Source organism: Anopheles ziemanni, chromosome 3 (assembly GCF_943734765.1).
Source record: "Anopheles ziemanni chromosome 3, idAnoZiCoDA_A2_x.2, whole genome shotgun sequence".
Lineage (NCBI taxonomy): Eukaryota > Metazoa > Arthropoda > Insecta > Diptera > Culicidae > Anopheles > Anopheles ziemanni.
In genome coordinates this window covers 78,606,426-78,622,346 of record NC_080706.1, presented here as the reverse complement: position 1 = coordinate 78,622,346, position 15,921 = coordinate 78,606,426, and the positions used below count along the sequence as shown (strand labels likewise).

The following is a 15,921-nucleotide window of genomic DNA, read 5'->3' as shown; positions in this document are numbered from 1 at the left end:
TTCAATTCTTCTATAACTAAAATGAAATGTTGAAATATTCTAATACAACCAATTAGTGTGTTCTGGAAAGTTTTGCTTAAATTTATTATTTATACCTGTGTTAGAGACAGTCCGGAACTGCGAGTCCGGACTCGCTCTAACAGCACCTGATAATGGAACTAGGAACTAGATTAGAGACAGGTCTTTTTTTATGTTACAAACAAAGTCGGCAAATAAAAGGCTGAAATTTTTGTTGTTTCTCCAAACACAGAGCAACTTCAGAAGATTTTTCTTGATTGAACCGTACGTTTGTAACAACCTCTCTCCAAAAGAAGGGCAGATGGTGGGAAAGAAAAATGTACAAATTGTAAAATCAAACGCTGTGACATCTTTACAGTGCAGCGATCACCTCGTCATGGCCACGCGCAGCCGATGGCGAACGTGATCGAAGCAACGTGATCGTTTGAAGCGAACCTCGTGTGCGTCACTTTAACTTCATGGGTTTCCCGTGGAAATGGCACGGCGGAATTGGGAGGGGAGGAGTGGGAATTCGTGCGGAAGAAAATTCCATCCTACGTCCATCGTGCACTCGGCCCAAGTGCGCGGAAAATGCGGTAATTAATGCTTTACGCCATCGCCCAAAAGAGGCTTTTTAGAAGGTAGAGAAAAACTCATGGGTGTATTTGTGTTTGTGTTTACGTGAAAGTGGCATAATGTGGAGACGCATGCCATGTTTTGGTCATAACCGAGGTCGTGGGGGGGAAAAGTTTGCGGGCCAAACGTACCGTACACCGTGTGGTTAAAAACTAGACCGCTCATTTGTCAACCGGTAGCTAATAACATGTCAAATCGCTCCGTTCCACGGGGGAAAGGTTGGGTTCGGTGATGGTTGGGGGGGCTCGTTGGCACCAACAAAACAACACCCCCCGAGGAGGGGAAAAAGGTAGAGTAAAGCGAACCAACGAGCTGTCATTTGCACATGAGTTCGGATTCGGTTGGTGACAAAAGCAAGTTTTCCCGTATCCATCGGCCTTTGACCCCCAGCTCCGGCCTGTACGTCATGCTGGGGGAATGGTACGGAAAACTTAGCTCACTGACACACATACTCATACACACCCACACACACACATACACACTTTGAGATATTTTTTTCTAGGAAATCTTTTGCAATCGATAGCCAAAACTTTTCCCCTTGTTTTGCTGAGAGTGTTCCAGAGATGCTGCTTTTCTCCTTCCCTCTTCGAGCTCGTTTACTAATTCAATCACTTTTTGACAGCTCGTGGAGAGGGGGTGTGGGCGGGAAAGGATGGATGGTAACGTAATAGGGCTTAATTTCGATCATTTTCGCCAGAACGGGCTGAGCAACGTGTCAGAAGCAGGCTCGATTGAAGGGTGAGCTGACAATGGCGTGTCATTTTCACATCCAGCCTTAACCAGCGACGCATATGTAAAAAACATTTCCTAATTTTACCTTTCTGTTACGGGAAACAATCCGTTTAATTGCGCTTAAGGAATATTAAAAGAAAAGATTTATTAGCCAATTACCAACAGGGAAACATCGTACACAGTTTACGTTACAAAAGGTATTTAAATATTTGCGAGGCAGATAGAAAGTCTTCAGCGTCATCAGCATCCCATTTACTTCTGAGAAACGCCTTGCAGACAGGATCATGCCGGGGTGCGTACGCCATCCGCTTCGCTATGATCGCTGCTCGTTATGCAAATATGCTCCAGTCTCTGGCCCGTGCGGTGGAAGATACCGCTTTCCTCACAGTCCCCGAGACTGTTCCGCGTCCCGGAGGTGTAAAAGGTTTATTTTTAGAATGACCCTTCACCAGAAGGGAAAGTAATTCGCTGCCCTTGCCAAGCTGGTATGGGTATGGACCAATTTAAAGAAATTATTAAAGCAAATGTATGGCGAATAACATAAAAGAAAGTTAAATATAAATTAACTGCAGTGTATTATTCATTATTTTAACAATTTATTTTACTTGTAGAACATGGAACATTTTTAAACTGCTTTAAACGCTTCCAATAATGGAAAAGGGCAACCTTTTTTGGTCAACTTTAGCCTTTAAAGCACAGTCCCACAGTGAAAGGACTCACGAAGAAACGGGAGTTCCCTTTTCCTTCCATAAACGCCTCGGTCCTTCACCTCTTCCCCATTTTGCACGGTTATGCAGTGCCACCTTTTGTTGGCCGTTTTGCTGCCCGTCCGATGCACCGGGGATTTATGTTGCTCCCTTTTTGCAAACCGGCCTCCAGGAGCGGTTGATGCTATTTTTGGGCGAAAGTCAACCCGGAGCGCATTTTATTCCCGTATTCCACAATTCCACGTCGGTGTGTTAATCGTTTTAAAAATACGCGGAACCACAACCCGCGAACACGCCATTCGCCTCTTTTGGGGGTTTTGGCTTACCCGGCCGGCGGCGCACTTGCGTTCACTTCTACTTTCTTAAACCGTTGGCGTTTTTTGGTCATTTCCTGTGTGTGTCTCGTTGGGTTTCCCTTTACCTTCTTTTAGCCGTGGCCACATCCCGTGGCCGTGCGGAGACCTGTTTGTTTCTTTTCATTTTCGGTAATCAAATTACCAGCACCCTAAAAACCAAAAAAAAAAAAAACCGGTTGGTGATTCAGGTGCTATTTTTATCCCGGCCCCGTTCCCGAACCGACATATTCGTCAAGCCCGGCGAGCGGTTGTGGTTTTAAATTAAGAAAATTCCAACCGAACGTGGCTTGATAAGGAACGAATCCGGAGGGGAGGGGTAGCGAGGGTGAGATTTGTGGCCAAACTTGCCCGAACCGGCCAAATCGATCCGTTCGGGTGCAATTAATTGGTCATTGCACTGAGTCGCTTGTATGTTTTTCTGCGTGGTTTTCTTCTCAGTGTGTTTGTTTCCAAGGAAGGATGAAACTGGTTGAAACGGTCGTTTATTGTAGCTCTGCATGGTGATATGAGGTTTTTTTCCCCAATCGCCCCGTAAAAGGTGGACTTAATTATGACATCATGGCTGCAGAATCAATATTTTGCTTTTTTGGTACATTAAAAAACACGGCGACAATAATCGCGACGGACATAAACAAATTAAAAAGAAAAAACTCCTTCAATTGCCCCTCACCGGAGTCAGGAAGCACAAACATCCAGATCCATATGGGTAACGCTATTGTGAATTTCGACACGAAAATAGAGGTTCCAAAATTAGCAGCTTCCATTTTGGTCGACCCGTAATGGAACGTCCGCTCGGTTGGAGTAACAAAAATAACGAACTCGGGGTAGGGATGAAAAAAACACTTTTATGATGTGCGGCGAGTCTTAAAATTGTTGATCTCACAAAAAAAAACAACCTAACAAACAACAAGGGAAATAGGAAAACCCCCACCCAAAAACTAGCGCCACACACGAGTGCAGGACACTTCACGAACCCCAAAAGCCCTAGAAGGGGTAAACCATACACGACGTTGACAGCAGTCTTCGGCGGGGTTTGGAGATAAAATGGAATAGACAAACATTGGCGTATTTACTCGCGGTTCGCCCGCTTCCCATGTGGCCTCGGGTTGTGTCGCGTGCTAATGAGGGGACAATATTGGAACTAATTGAATGTTTTGGCAGAGCCGTTACTTTGGGAAAGAAAGAGAAGCGGTCAAAAAGGTGTAGTCAATTTAATGATCGCCGGAAAACAAAACTTTCCACGAGGAGCGCTTTCAGAGTTTGACTTTGAGGTACTGTTTGAAATGCGTGTGAAGCGTCGGCTGTAAAATTCTTATCGAAATCGTAGACGATAACAAACCCTCCTAGGGCGTCACAATGGTGTTCTTTCTTCTTTCGAGCAACCGTTCCTATGTGGCACGTGTACTTCGAGATGCAACTCGCTTGTAGCTGGCCGAATTGAAAGCCTTTCCTTCGTTCACCGGTGACTAAACTTTCTTTATCTCGTAGCAGCATTGATTGATGAAGCCTGTTCTGGTTCGATGATCCCTTCCTAGACCGGGAGGTGGTTGTCTCGGTAGAAGGTCTCTGGGGACTAGAAAGAAGCTAATTGATCCACTCCGAATGCCGTTGCACTCGGAGGAACTCCCCCGGTTCGAGCGGTATTTCCGATATGGAGGCGGCTTTCTTTCTCCGATGAAGTTCTTGGCGTGACTCATCATTTGGATTATAAAGAACAGCCTGTGTGGCATACTCCACCGTCACTACCACCATCAAGCAAAGGTGCCAAGCCTTTTTACAACTCAAAGCACCAGCCCACAATGGCGAACCTGTCAGAGGTGCTAAACAAATATCGATCCCGAGTGTCGTGACCAAAGGCCAAAATGTGCATGTGCGAAAAGACAACCTTTTACCACTGGGACAGTTATTGAATTCTGTGGCGTTGTTGCTGGAAAACATAGGGTCAAGATCTTAATAGCCAATGGATGCGCTAATTAAGTCATACCGTGTCTCGTGCCATCTGACGTACCCGTCAGATAATAACTCGCCCAAGCACCTCTCGCATGAGGGAACGCCTTCCAGCCATGCGTGAGCCATCAATAAAGGGTTGAATGTTTGGGTTTTGGGGTCTAAAAATAGACACTGACAGTTTGCGTTTGATGTTAGCAGTGATTAAGCGGTGGCAGTCTGTTCTGTCACCAATGCGACGCCATTTTGAACTCCAATGTTTTACTGCAGACTGTATAGATTGAGCCGAGTTAGTTCGATTAATAATAATCAATCGTCCTGATAGAGCAATGAATGATTAAATGAATACAATGTAACGAAATGTCATGTTCGAACTTATTCGAAAAAATCGAAATCATTTGCAAGTTAGTTGATACTAGAACTGAAATAGTTCCGCCCAAAGAAAGAGTACGGAAAAGTTAGGTACATTGAAGATCAATGAAAAAAGAGGTCACAGCATGTCATGGAACGAGTCAAAAACCGAATATATTAGACATTTGTTTGGAATTGTGTTTACCTCTTGCGAACAGCCAGGAAAGTGAGGCAAAACTGCAAATTTGGTATGTTTCATCAACAGAGCAAGCAATTGAGGCGTTCGGAATATGTTCTGGAGGAAGGCTGTGCATGAGGCAGACCAACACGCTTAGTTTCGTCAATCATGGCGACCAAAAGGATTCATATCCTACGACTTCACACAGAAGAGTAGTTTCTATCCGCGAATCCATGGACACTGTGATCCAGAATTTCCGATTAACTATTTCGTTTAAGAGATTTTTACGAAGATCTTCCACATACTGCAAGTATGTTTGTAAACACTTTTAAACCCAACTGTCACAGCAATGGAGGAGCAGGAAATAGCTTTGATCCGAGCTATCTTTAAACTGATTTTGTATTAAAGTGAGAACCTTTGAATAGAACAGTCTTGTGATTGATCTTGATCATAGTGGATGGCGACAAGATAGAAAACTAAGGAAATTAATATTGAAGAAAAGGAATATTCAAGTTTCAAGGAATTTGAAAGATATAGAAATGATTCGTGAAGATCACGACATAGACGATGGTCTTTTGTTTTAATGTAGAATCAACAGTTTCTTCGTTGAATCGCTTTTTGTTTTGATACTCGAGCGTATGCAGAGTAAGTTATGAAAGACTCTATTTGGTCCTCAAGATAACTGACACATATAACTACCTTATGATCACAGACTAAATCCAGTAAACACAAAGTACTAGTCAACATTGCCCTGGAAGGCATTTGTCTGTAAACTATGTTGCAACGGTTCTCTCCAAAACAAACTGCCCTTTGCGTGCACTTCGGCCTAATTCCGGGGATCCTTAGGTACCTCGCTTGACATCCGCGGGATCGAGCGGCATATTATCGGCGGTGTTTACCTTTCCCGCCGGTGAAAGACGCCCATAACACACCGCAGTGATCGAAACGCGGCATCTTAGAAGCACCAGCAGGAAAAAGGAAATCTTACCAACGACAAACGGGTACCACATATCCGATTTTCCCGACTCCGGTTCGGGTTTGTTTGCCCCAGTTCGTCCGCCGAAGGCAACCCAAAATATCACCATCTCTTGGCCAACGGGTCCATAAAGTGCCGGTTCGGCGGCATCGGGCAAAGGGATGAAAAGAAGTGAGCAAACGGGAACGAGGGAGAGAGAGGGGGTAAAGCGGAAGGTTCGTTCCACATGCCCAATCTCGGTTCTGGCGCTATCGGAAAGCAAATATGCGTGCGGAACACGAGCAATAATAAAATGCCGGCATTCTCTTCGCATCCCCCGCACCGTTATGCCATCCCTTATCCGGGTTTCCGTAGATGCTTAAATTGTGTAAATATTCTTTTTATAATCTGAAAATTACATAAAAATTTGATTTAATGGAGCGAGCGCGCACTCGAAACGGCACTTTGCCCAAAAGCGCCCCGGAAAACGCGATGCGTCGGGCTCGGAGTGTGTATGGTGTCCGATTAATGTTAATGGCTTTATTGCATCCGCGACCGACAAACGTACCCAGGCGTACACATACACACACAAATACACTTGTGCGGTAGGAAACATCCCACCACTTCAGATACGCCGAAATGAGAAAACGAAAACCGGTCATGACTTGATTCAAATTTAACCAACAAAAATAGAAAAAAAGCAACCCACTGCCGATAAGTGCGCTTTTCCTTATCGTTTGTGGCAGCCATCGGGGTCTTCTGAGTGGGAGGAAGCGGTACGTCTCCACAGGGCCCACATTCTTGCGTCCCAGCATCCTGCAAGAAGAATGTCTTCCCTCCATCCGAGCATCCGAGCCCGTAATCGAAATGTGCGCACGTCATAATTTTAAAATACATTAGCGCCAAACTCCGACCACTTTCCGACTGGCGGGTGGCATGTGTGAATGAGGGGGAGAGTGTGTTAGTGGGTTTTCCATTTCGAAGCACACTTCCTCCCGGAATGTATCGGCAGTGGAATGCTATCGTATTGATTCGTCTCATAATTTTGTACCATACTCTTTCCTACTTTTCTTTTCGTGTGTGTGGGAATGTGCGCTAGGGAAAGAAGACTTTCAGAAGTCGTATCGTTACGGAACGGGCATCCATTAGGGTGCAGCGAGGGTCGGGCGGGTCGAGCATAACGACCCAAGAAGTGATAATGAAATTGAACAACAAACGGACTCGCTTCAGCCACATGCACCAACCATGTGCAGCGACGTTGGGTTTGCCCTGCACTGGAGAGGGACTGAAGAACTCATCGGAAACGGGCGGAATGGAAATGGCGGAGAGGCATGGAAAGCGATTTCAGATGGTTCTTTCCATTTCCTTCACCACGAGTGGAGAGTGCTCGCCCTGGGGACACGTTAGAGTTGCCTCTTTATAATTCTTCGCTCGAGAAGATTAAGCAGCGGGATCTAAATAGTTCCCTGGATTTATCGTGAAGGTCACGCCAGCGAGTGGTATGTCTTCCTTCTGATCTTACTATTTCAGGGCTGAGTTCTTAAGTTCCAAGGAACTGGAGTATGGGATGAGTAATTTTCATAACTTTAGCATAGCCTATCGTGGTCGTCCGGAGAGTATAGGAGCTGAAGCTCTGGAAGCTATCGAACGTGAACTCTTTGGAGCACGTCCATTAGCGCTGAAGATTGGCTTCAGCCAGGGGATGGATGGAAAATATCACACATGGATAAGATTTTATTTTATTTACTTGCGTCCCAAAATTGAAGTCACGTTCCGTGAGATATTGGAAGGAATTTGGTGAGGGACACTCGGTTTAAAAATATACGTAAAGATCTATACTACATTACTCCAGAATGATTCGTCAATCGACTTCTGTAACCTGATTTCTAGGGATCTTGACGGTAATAAAGAGAGAGAGGGAGAGAGTACTTGGACATCAGTTCAGTTACGAATCGTCAGCAATCAAAAGCAAACCCTTCCGGAAACGGATGGATATTTACACTCACGACGCGATTGCTCGATAATTAACCCAAACCACCGGCAAGTTCCAGCCCCGATCGCTCGACAGCATCGGCTGAGGAGGCCGGAAGGCAACACGTCGATGTCGAGAAAAATACGCTCGCTGGATCCCGCGACGATCGCGACGGTGCCGGCACAGAAAGCATATAGGAAGTGGACACACAAAGTATCATAAATTTGCCGGCTACCATTTTTTTTTCTTCTGCTTCTTCATCTCATCTAGCCCGGCCTGATGATGGTGCTGGTGGTGGATTTATGTTTTTCGTTTTTCGATCTCGCATGCCGTTTTTTTCGTGCCCCTCTGTTTGGTCTTTTTTTTCCAATGTCTCGTAGCCGATCGATGAAGCGTGGTGAAGTTGTTTTCGAAGTCTGCCATACAGTAACGACACACATAGACACACATACACACACACACGGTCGATGACAAAATCTTCATAAGTACCTCCCTCCTCCCCCTCCCTCACCACATCACTCCTTTCCAAAAGGGGTAGCGTGAGAGGTGATCAAAACCGGTCGTGCAAAGAGTGTCACGTTCGACTCTTTCAATGTACGGAAGATCGATCTCTGCCCAAAAAACCTTAAGGCCCCATAGCTCCAAACCCCTCCCTCCCGTGTTTGGAGTGTTTTATTTTCAAAGTATTAATCATACACTTTATACGATTGGGTCGATTTTCGAGTGTCAAGTCGGCCCGCGGTCGCGATCCCTTCCCCGAAAACGTTGTTTTCGGAAGATCGCGGTGTAAATTTATTCCGTTTATCGTCGCTGGCGCCGCTAGCTCGACGAAGAACGGGAGAGTGGGGTGAGGAAAAAAAAAACAGGAAAAGAAACGACAAAAAAAACCAACACGCGCATCTCGCCGTCGAAAACACGGACAAGTTATGGAAATGATTGGTCGAGGTTTTAAAGAGCCGTCAGTGTCCAGGGCAGGCGGTGAGAGATGGCGATTTTGACATGCGTTTTGTGTGGGCGGAACTGCAAAGCAAGATTTAGGGAACTGTTAAGACCCGCCCGATCGGATCGTGGAGAAGGTGTTTCTCTTAATGGTTGTCCGAAGGACCAGAAGGTGAGGTTTGATAATGGTTAACCTTCGAACTCTCTTGCGATCGTATTAAATTACCGTACGTCACCGGCTTGAACTAAGCCATTTAGTGGCAGGTTCACGAGTCCCCGGGATAGGAAATGGATACCCCAGGAACTGGACGAACTCTGGAGCTCGATTGCATCATTATCAACGACACACACACACACAATCGCAAACACCATGCCTGCACACGGCACGGACAGTCGTTAGGCAGAAAACCCGGTTTTGGGACGTACTTCAAACGAAACTCTAACCTCTCTCGCGGGAGTTGGGACATGGCGCGATCGGTTGCGGGAGGGGAATTTATATAATTCCGGTCTTTACGAGCACACAAATTAGCAGCGGGCAGCTGCCAGCAAGTTGCAACACGCTCGTGCAGCTTCATGACACTAATTTCAGCGCCGGATCGATGAACTCTTTGCCCTCGGTTTATATATTTTCCCGCTCCGGCGGGAGTTAATTTCCATTCGCCGGAGGGAAGAGGTTCGAACGGTGTGAAGTCGTGATCGATCATCCGATCGGTTGCGATCGGATGCACATCTTGAAACGGGGCACATCAGACTTTTTGGGGGGTGTTTTTAGATCATCGTGAGGCGACTGGCAGGCAGTTTATTTCATCTCATTTCCTGTGGGGGCGCGCATTTCGTCTCATTTCCTGCCGATGACATACCATGGTGTTTGCCACACGGTGGGACCTAGGGACTTGTCCCTGTTTGCTAGGGAGACGTCGACCTGGTTACGCCTGACCTAAGCACACAACCTGCACGGTTGCTTTTGGCACCTTAATGCACCCTTTGCTTCGACTTAATGAACCTCGCCGGCCGGAGGAAAGTCAGAGGGAAAAATGGTGGCCGTTTGACACTGCGTTGGTTGCGGTACAAGAATCAGCTTAAAATTGTACCTTACAAGAGGCGAAACCCCTCCTCGGAACGAAGCCAGCCACGGAACGCTTCACTTCACGCACGACATCTTGTCTGTCTCGTTAGCGGTTTGCCAGACGTGAAGCCTCAAGCCCGTGAAGGCGGCAATAAAAACTAACAACAACCAGCCTCAAAACACAATAAAACACTACCAAACAGACCTCATCAAATCGATGGAGCATCAGCTGGTTCTCTGCCCGTTCCACTTCGCCCGCATTCAGTCCCACCGGGCCCGCACCTGATCGACAGCCTCGAGCCTCCAGCCCGATGGCTTACTGACTGACTGACAAACTACCTCGTGGCGGTGAGTGGATGACTAATGGTGGATTACTTTATTGCGAGATTGCGTTGCCTTGGGTTGTTTTTCTTTATTACCGACGAGCCATGGTGAAGGGAGGTATAAGGTCTATGTTGGACACATCCTAATGCTGGAGCAGAAGGAAAAGCAATATTCAAGAACCTGTGCAAATGCACCTGTTAAAGTGAAGGGAGAGTGTTTCCTGCTTTGCTTCCTACTCCAGGCTTATGCTCTCGATTGAAGATTTTGCCTTTGAGCCAAGTTCTGACACTTCTGTCAGCGCGCTAGCACTAACTTCACGCACGATTGAGGTTTAAAAGTTGCAGCCGCAAACAGACAAAAAAACGCCACGAAACCAACACACTAACCCACTGCGGTGTTATTCTTCTTGAACGTCTGAACGTGCCCTTGAAAGTTGGAAACGAAAAACCAAAAAAAATAAAACAAATTGAACAACCGACTGAACAGCAGGTCATCAGGTGGCGTGATGGTAGTTTAACGGCGCTGAAGACCTCGAACTTCGTCAAGAGGCACAACATCGCGGACGCAAAAGAGTGTGAGATTTGAGTTTGAACTGTGAGCATGTTTAGTTGTACATAGTAGAAAGTCAAAGTCTAGTTGCTTAATGTTTTTAGTAATTCATTTCGAGTTTTGTCATTTTCTTTTTGAAATGACGTTTTTTACTCTCTTTTACTTGTTGTTCTTGCGTGTTTTTTTAAATCCTCTTTCATTTTCATTTTATTGTATGTTTTTGAGGTATCGTTGATTTTTTTCTGCTGCCACGTTTTTAAATAAGCTTATAATAAAACCATTTACCTTCTCCGCTGTCGCCACCGCTTCGGTCTGGTTTGTCCACCCATTTCCACCGGACGGGTGACGCATTTCGCTCGGTACACGCTCCGGTGACTGTTCCGGACCGGCCATTTCGATCCGATCATCAGCGAGACCCGGCCGGCCGAGTGACGGTTCGCTGGCTAATCGCAATCGGACGCGATCCGTTGACGTTCGCTTTGCATTTCGGCCATTGTTGTTCTGCGCGCCCAGAAGCACTCGACGGCGGACGGCTTTTTTTCCCTCTTCCTTTTTGTTTTCCTCTCCCTGGAGCTCGTTTTCCATTTGCTTGATTTCAAGTTTTTTTCCGACTCTTTTCTCGCATTGTTTTGTTTGCTGTTTTCGAGTTTAGTGGTGTGGATTATTTTTAGCCTTCTCGTGGCATCCGTCCGGCATTTTTTTTTGTGTATGTTGTACTTCTCACCTACAAGCCTCATTTCTGCTTGCAAACGAACTTGAAATCCACCACGAGTCAGCTTCTGCACTGTTTTGCCTTTTTTTAATATATTTTAATCTTCTTGTTTAAGCGTGACTTATTTTTTCTTATTTACTTATCAGCTATTTTGTTGTTATCTTTCGACCTGCTTGGCTTGTCCCGGGGCGCGTTCGCTACTCTTTCGGTTCGTTTCAATTGTTGATTGTACGGTCGTTTTCTCACTTCACATCTTCGGTGGTTTGGTGGCTTTGTAGCTTCTTTCCTATTCTATTTTGCTTCATCCACCCACAGAACGCTTCCCCTGGTTTTGTTTTTGCAGCAAAGCGAAACCAGAGTGCGTTGTCATATTATCTAATTCCACGATCGATCTCGCATCAAGTCCGCTGTTTTATGAGCTGTGTTGAACCATTTTGTGTGGTGCTTTATGCTGGCTTCCACTCGTCGGCTAGGCCGAGCCAGGTTCGGTGTGGATGTGGTTTTTACTTTAGCGCTTTGTTGTGTTTTACTCCACTAGAGTTGAGCTGTTTTTCTGTTCTCCCGGACGCAGCGGGGTGTTTTTCCTCCCCCCTTCCTCTCGGTTTTCTCTATGCTTTTAATGAATGCCAAGACCGTTAAATTGAGATTTATGAGGGTTTGAAGATTTGAACAGTCTACTGCCCCGGCTCCATGGTAGCCCCACAAATCCACCGAGATCGGGCCATCTTCCCTGGCCGTATCCCCCCGGGTGTGTGCGCGCTCTTTAGTGCGTGAGTTTTATCTGACGCAGAAGCGCGTATCTCTTTTTTCACGTTTTTTTTTTGCTTCCCTTCCCAGTAGGTGGCCAATGTTTTCCATCCACCTTGGCTGCCGGGTTATAATAGGGCCGGCTTTTTCAACCAAAAAACGTAACAAAAAATGCCTCCACCGGAGTGTGGTGTGGCGTCTTCGGCGTCGAAGCCTTCCATTGCGCCGTGAAGGTTGCAGTTTGCCGGGTTGGCCAGTGCAGTCAGCCATTTGATTTCGATGTGGAGCGATGATGCACCATGCATTAAGGGTACCCACAAACACACATACACATATACACACGCCGCATTTGCATAATCAAGACCTTCGCGTGGAGGGAAGATTGTGATAAGCGGCCCGGGCCTAGGCCTTGGGTGCAAATTATGCAGCAATAATTTCCATTCAATCGGCAGCAGCAGCATGCAGAAGCAGTGTAGAGGAGTTCGGGCGTGAATTCGTTCACTGGAAGGTTCATAAACCCGGCTGGCAGCAAATTTGTTCGGTTCGAAACTGGCCACTTAGCATCATAAAAGTCATATCGATGACCGTATGGTTGATAAAAAGTATTCAAGCCATGAACTTATACAAAGTGACAATATTATTTTAGATGTTTACTGGCAGAGAATTAAATCTGATTTTTTAAACGCACTGTCAAGTTTAGTTGGTTTTGTTTGGAACGAAAGGGCTCCGTTATTCAACGTGACGGCCTTTTCAAGCAAGAAGCTACAGATTTTGCTATCCACAAGACGGTGGTCCAGTGCCTTCCTCCTGCTATCATAAAGCAAGATGAAACCCGACGCGCCTCTTCATCGAATGTGCCGTTTTTTTTTGCCATCTTCCGGTTTCGTTTGGGTTTTCTTTATTCTTGCGTCAAAAATAGCGTAAAACTTAAGACGCTGGGCTTGCTCTTTGGGTGCGTGGAAAATCATACTGGCACGCTGCGGCAACGGTCGGGCTGGCAAACATGGCCGCACACATTACACTGCGGCAAAGTGTCGAGCCGAATATCATCCATTTTTTTCCCGATTTTCCTCTTTACTCCTCCGTGCCCAGGAGCATCTATTTTTGGGTTGGTTTTTTTTTAACTTGCTTTACATTTTCTGGACGTGTTGGGGTTTTTTTCTTCGTTTACATTAACAAATTTTCACCCGCCTGTGGGCAATGTATATGTAAATCCGTCGGTGCCCACTTTGCAAGCTGGATGTGGCCACTTCGAACCGCGTTTTCGTCCCCCTCACCCCACGGAAAAGCACGGGGCGGGCGAGGGCGCGCGGGCAAAATTGAAGAAACATAAATTGAATTACGAACAACAATGACGAAGGCGTTAATGAGGTGAAACATATTAAATTTTCGTTGAATGCGGCCCATGTAATGCCAGTAAGGGAGGAAGGAATTTCCAGACGCACTTCAGGCGCTGTGTTACTTGCGTTTTCCCCCCTACCTGCTCGTTTTCCCTCCCCACCCTACTCGTGGTTGGTTCGGGGAGGAAAGAAAACTTTTTGCTTCACTTCCGTTTATGAGAGATTCATTCAATTCACCGTCCCTCGCGCGAGGGTCGCTCTCCAGCGAGCAGAATTTTCCTTGTTCCACCAGATTGGTTTTTCCTATGGCGCGCCATTGTAAATTTGCAGAATTCCATTCATTCGTTTAGGCACGATATTTTTCCTTTTCCCCGTCGTTGCACGGTATTCACCACAAAGGGAAGAAAAACACTCACGTTGGGTGTTGATAAGCTGAAGTAACAAAAAACAAGGAAGATAAAAAAAGAATTTACATTTCGAACTTTAAAAAATCAGAGCAGGAGTTCAGGCCTGGAATAATGTTTATTGAGTCGCACGGTGCGTTTCAGCATTTTTTACTAACATAAACGGTAAAACAGTATATTTTATTAATACTACACTTTTGATGGTACACTGAAAGCAGCGTGTATGAATTATTGGTGAACGATAGCATCGCTCTATTCACAGGGAGCTCAAGAGAAAAAAAACCTTTCCATATTTACAAGAGGGAAATTATAGGTCTAAATAAAAAAAACATCATTTGTAAAATTTGCTATCAAATGATGCGACTACATTGCCCTGAACGCGCCATCGTTCCTCACGATAAGTAAAAGAGTACAAATGAAAATGGGTTTTAATGGCTGCTAATAAATTTGTAATGCAACCGCTGATTCACCCCACGCATCGCCACCACAGGGGCGCATTAAAAGGCAGAAGAGCGTTAAAAAACAAGTCAGCTGATCGTATGAATAAAACATTCCATCATAAAACAAAAACTCCCCCAACGCTGACTGCAGCCGGGCGGAGAGCTTAAATGCACTTTGGATGCGTTTAGTACGCTGCCTGTACGCTGCTTCCTGTCCCGCCAGTCGGGTGCAAGCATCCTCTCCCCTCCCTCGCACTGCGGACAATATTCCCTAACGAAGCTGCAAACTGGCGGTTCTGGTTGGAAAATCGAATCACAGATGTTTGCTGGTTTGCGGTTTTGCAGCTGCTGTTGTGAAGCATCGTAAAAATGGTTGTGAATGTTTTGCACCAACGCGGGAAGGAAGGGTGGAGTGTGGGCGATGCACAAGGATGCATCGGCGCGAAGGTTGCACACGGTGGTAAAGATGAAATGTTTATGTCAGGCAACCGAGGCGAGACTCTTAGGCTCGAATGCGGCGGACGATAATACACGCCAAGGAAATCGCTTCCGATTGCGAGAAGTAAAATTAACCGACGTGTTTATGTTTATAAGAAACAAAAAAAATTGAAAAAATCTGCACTGTTTAGTATGCATGTGTGTGTGCGTTTGTATGTTATTTCATATTTCCTACTTACATGAGATGCGCAATACAACATTTAAGTAACAAATTATGTTTGATATAAAGTTTCCGTTGGTAAAAAGATTCATAGGTCCCACCGAGATTTGAACTCGGATCGTTGGATTCAGAGTCCAAAGTGCTAACCATTACACCATGGAACCTGTTGACGCCCTCACCTTTAACTTTTCGTTTTGACTGTTGGCGCTCGATCCTACATCTCAGGCCTTATCTGCTCTCCGCATCGATTGGTGTTTTTTAACCCTTTAATAGTTCGTCGCACGTTTTGTTTCTACTTTCTACTACTTGCTTTCTTATTAGTTTGTAAACTTTTATTGATACATCGACACTAATCGATGCAATTCAACCAAATGTTTGCTTATTATCGGCAAATTATTGCTGATCACTATCACAAATAACACATATGCAAAGTGACCATGATTTGATCAATTAAATTCCATAAAAATTTGGGAAAAATATAGTTTTTTAGTTGGTTGTAGACTAAATACTTTACAAAAATCTAAAAAATAGCGTCACAATTTTTTGAGCAATTTTCTCAACATGACAGCACCAATCTCTATTAAATTTTTTTATTTTTCTTCCCTGATTACGATAAAATGTTCTTGTGCGAAAAACCTCACGATAAAAGGAATGCCAACAAGATATGAGAGAACAATTTAAAATTTTGTAACAAACACAAACTTTGTATGACACTGTAACCGCTTCGCATGCAAATGTTTTAACCCACCAGCTTCGGCGTTCTTCTCGTTGGCTTGTTTGCTAAACGATGCAACATTTAATGCACGCTGCGCACCCCCACGCACTGCAATTGAAAATCAACGCTGACGCTAATGACACTGGCCCGCGTTGCTGATAATGACGACGGTGGAGGAGGGATTCGTTTGGATGGC

The 15,921-nt window shown here is 45.4% G+C and overlaps 1 non-coding gene across 1 annotated transcript; it reads right to left on the bottom strand.

The window, feature by feature from the left end:
* Positions 1–15,102: 15,102 nt before the first annotated feature.
* Trnaq-cug (transfer RNA glutamine (anticodon CUG)) lies at positions 15,103–15,174 on the bottom strand. The gene has a single exon. It is a non-coding gene; the product is annotated as a tRNA-Gln (tRNA).
* Positions 15,175–15,921: the final 747 nt, after the last annotated feature.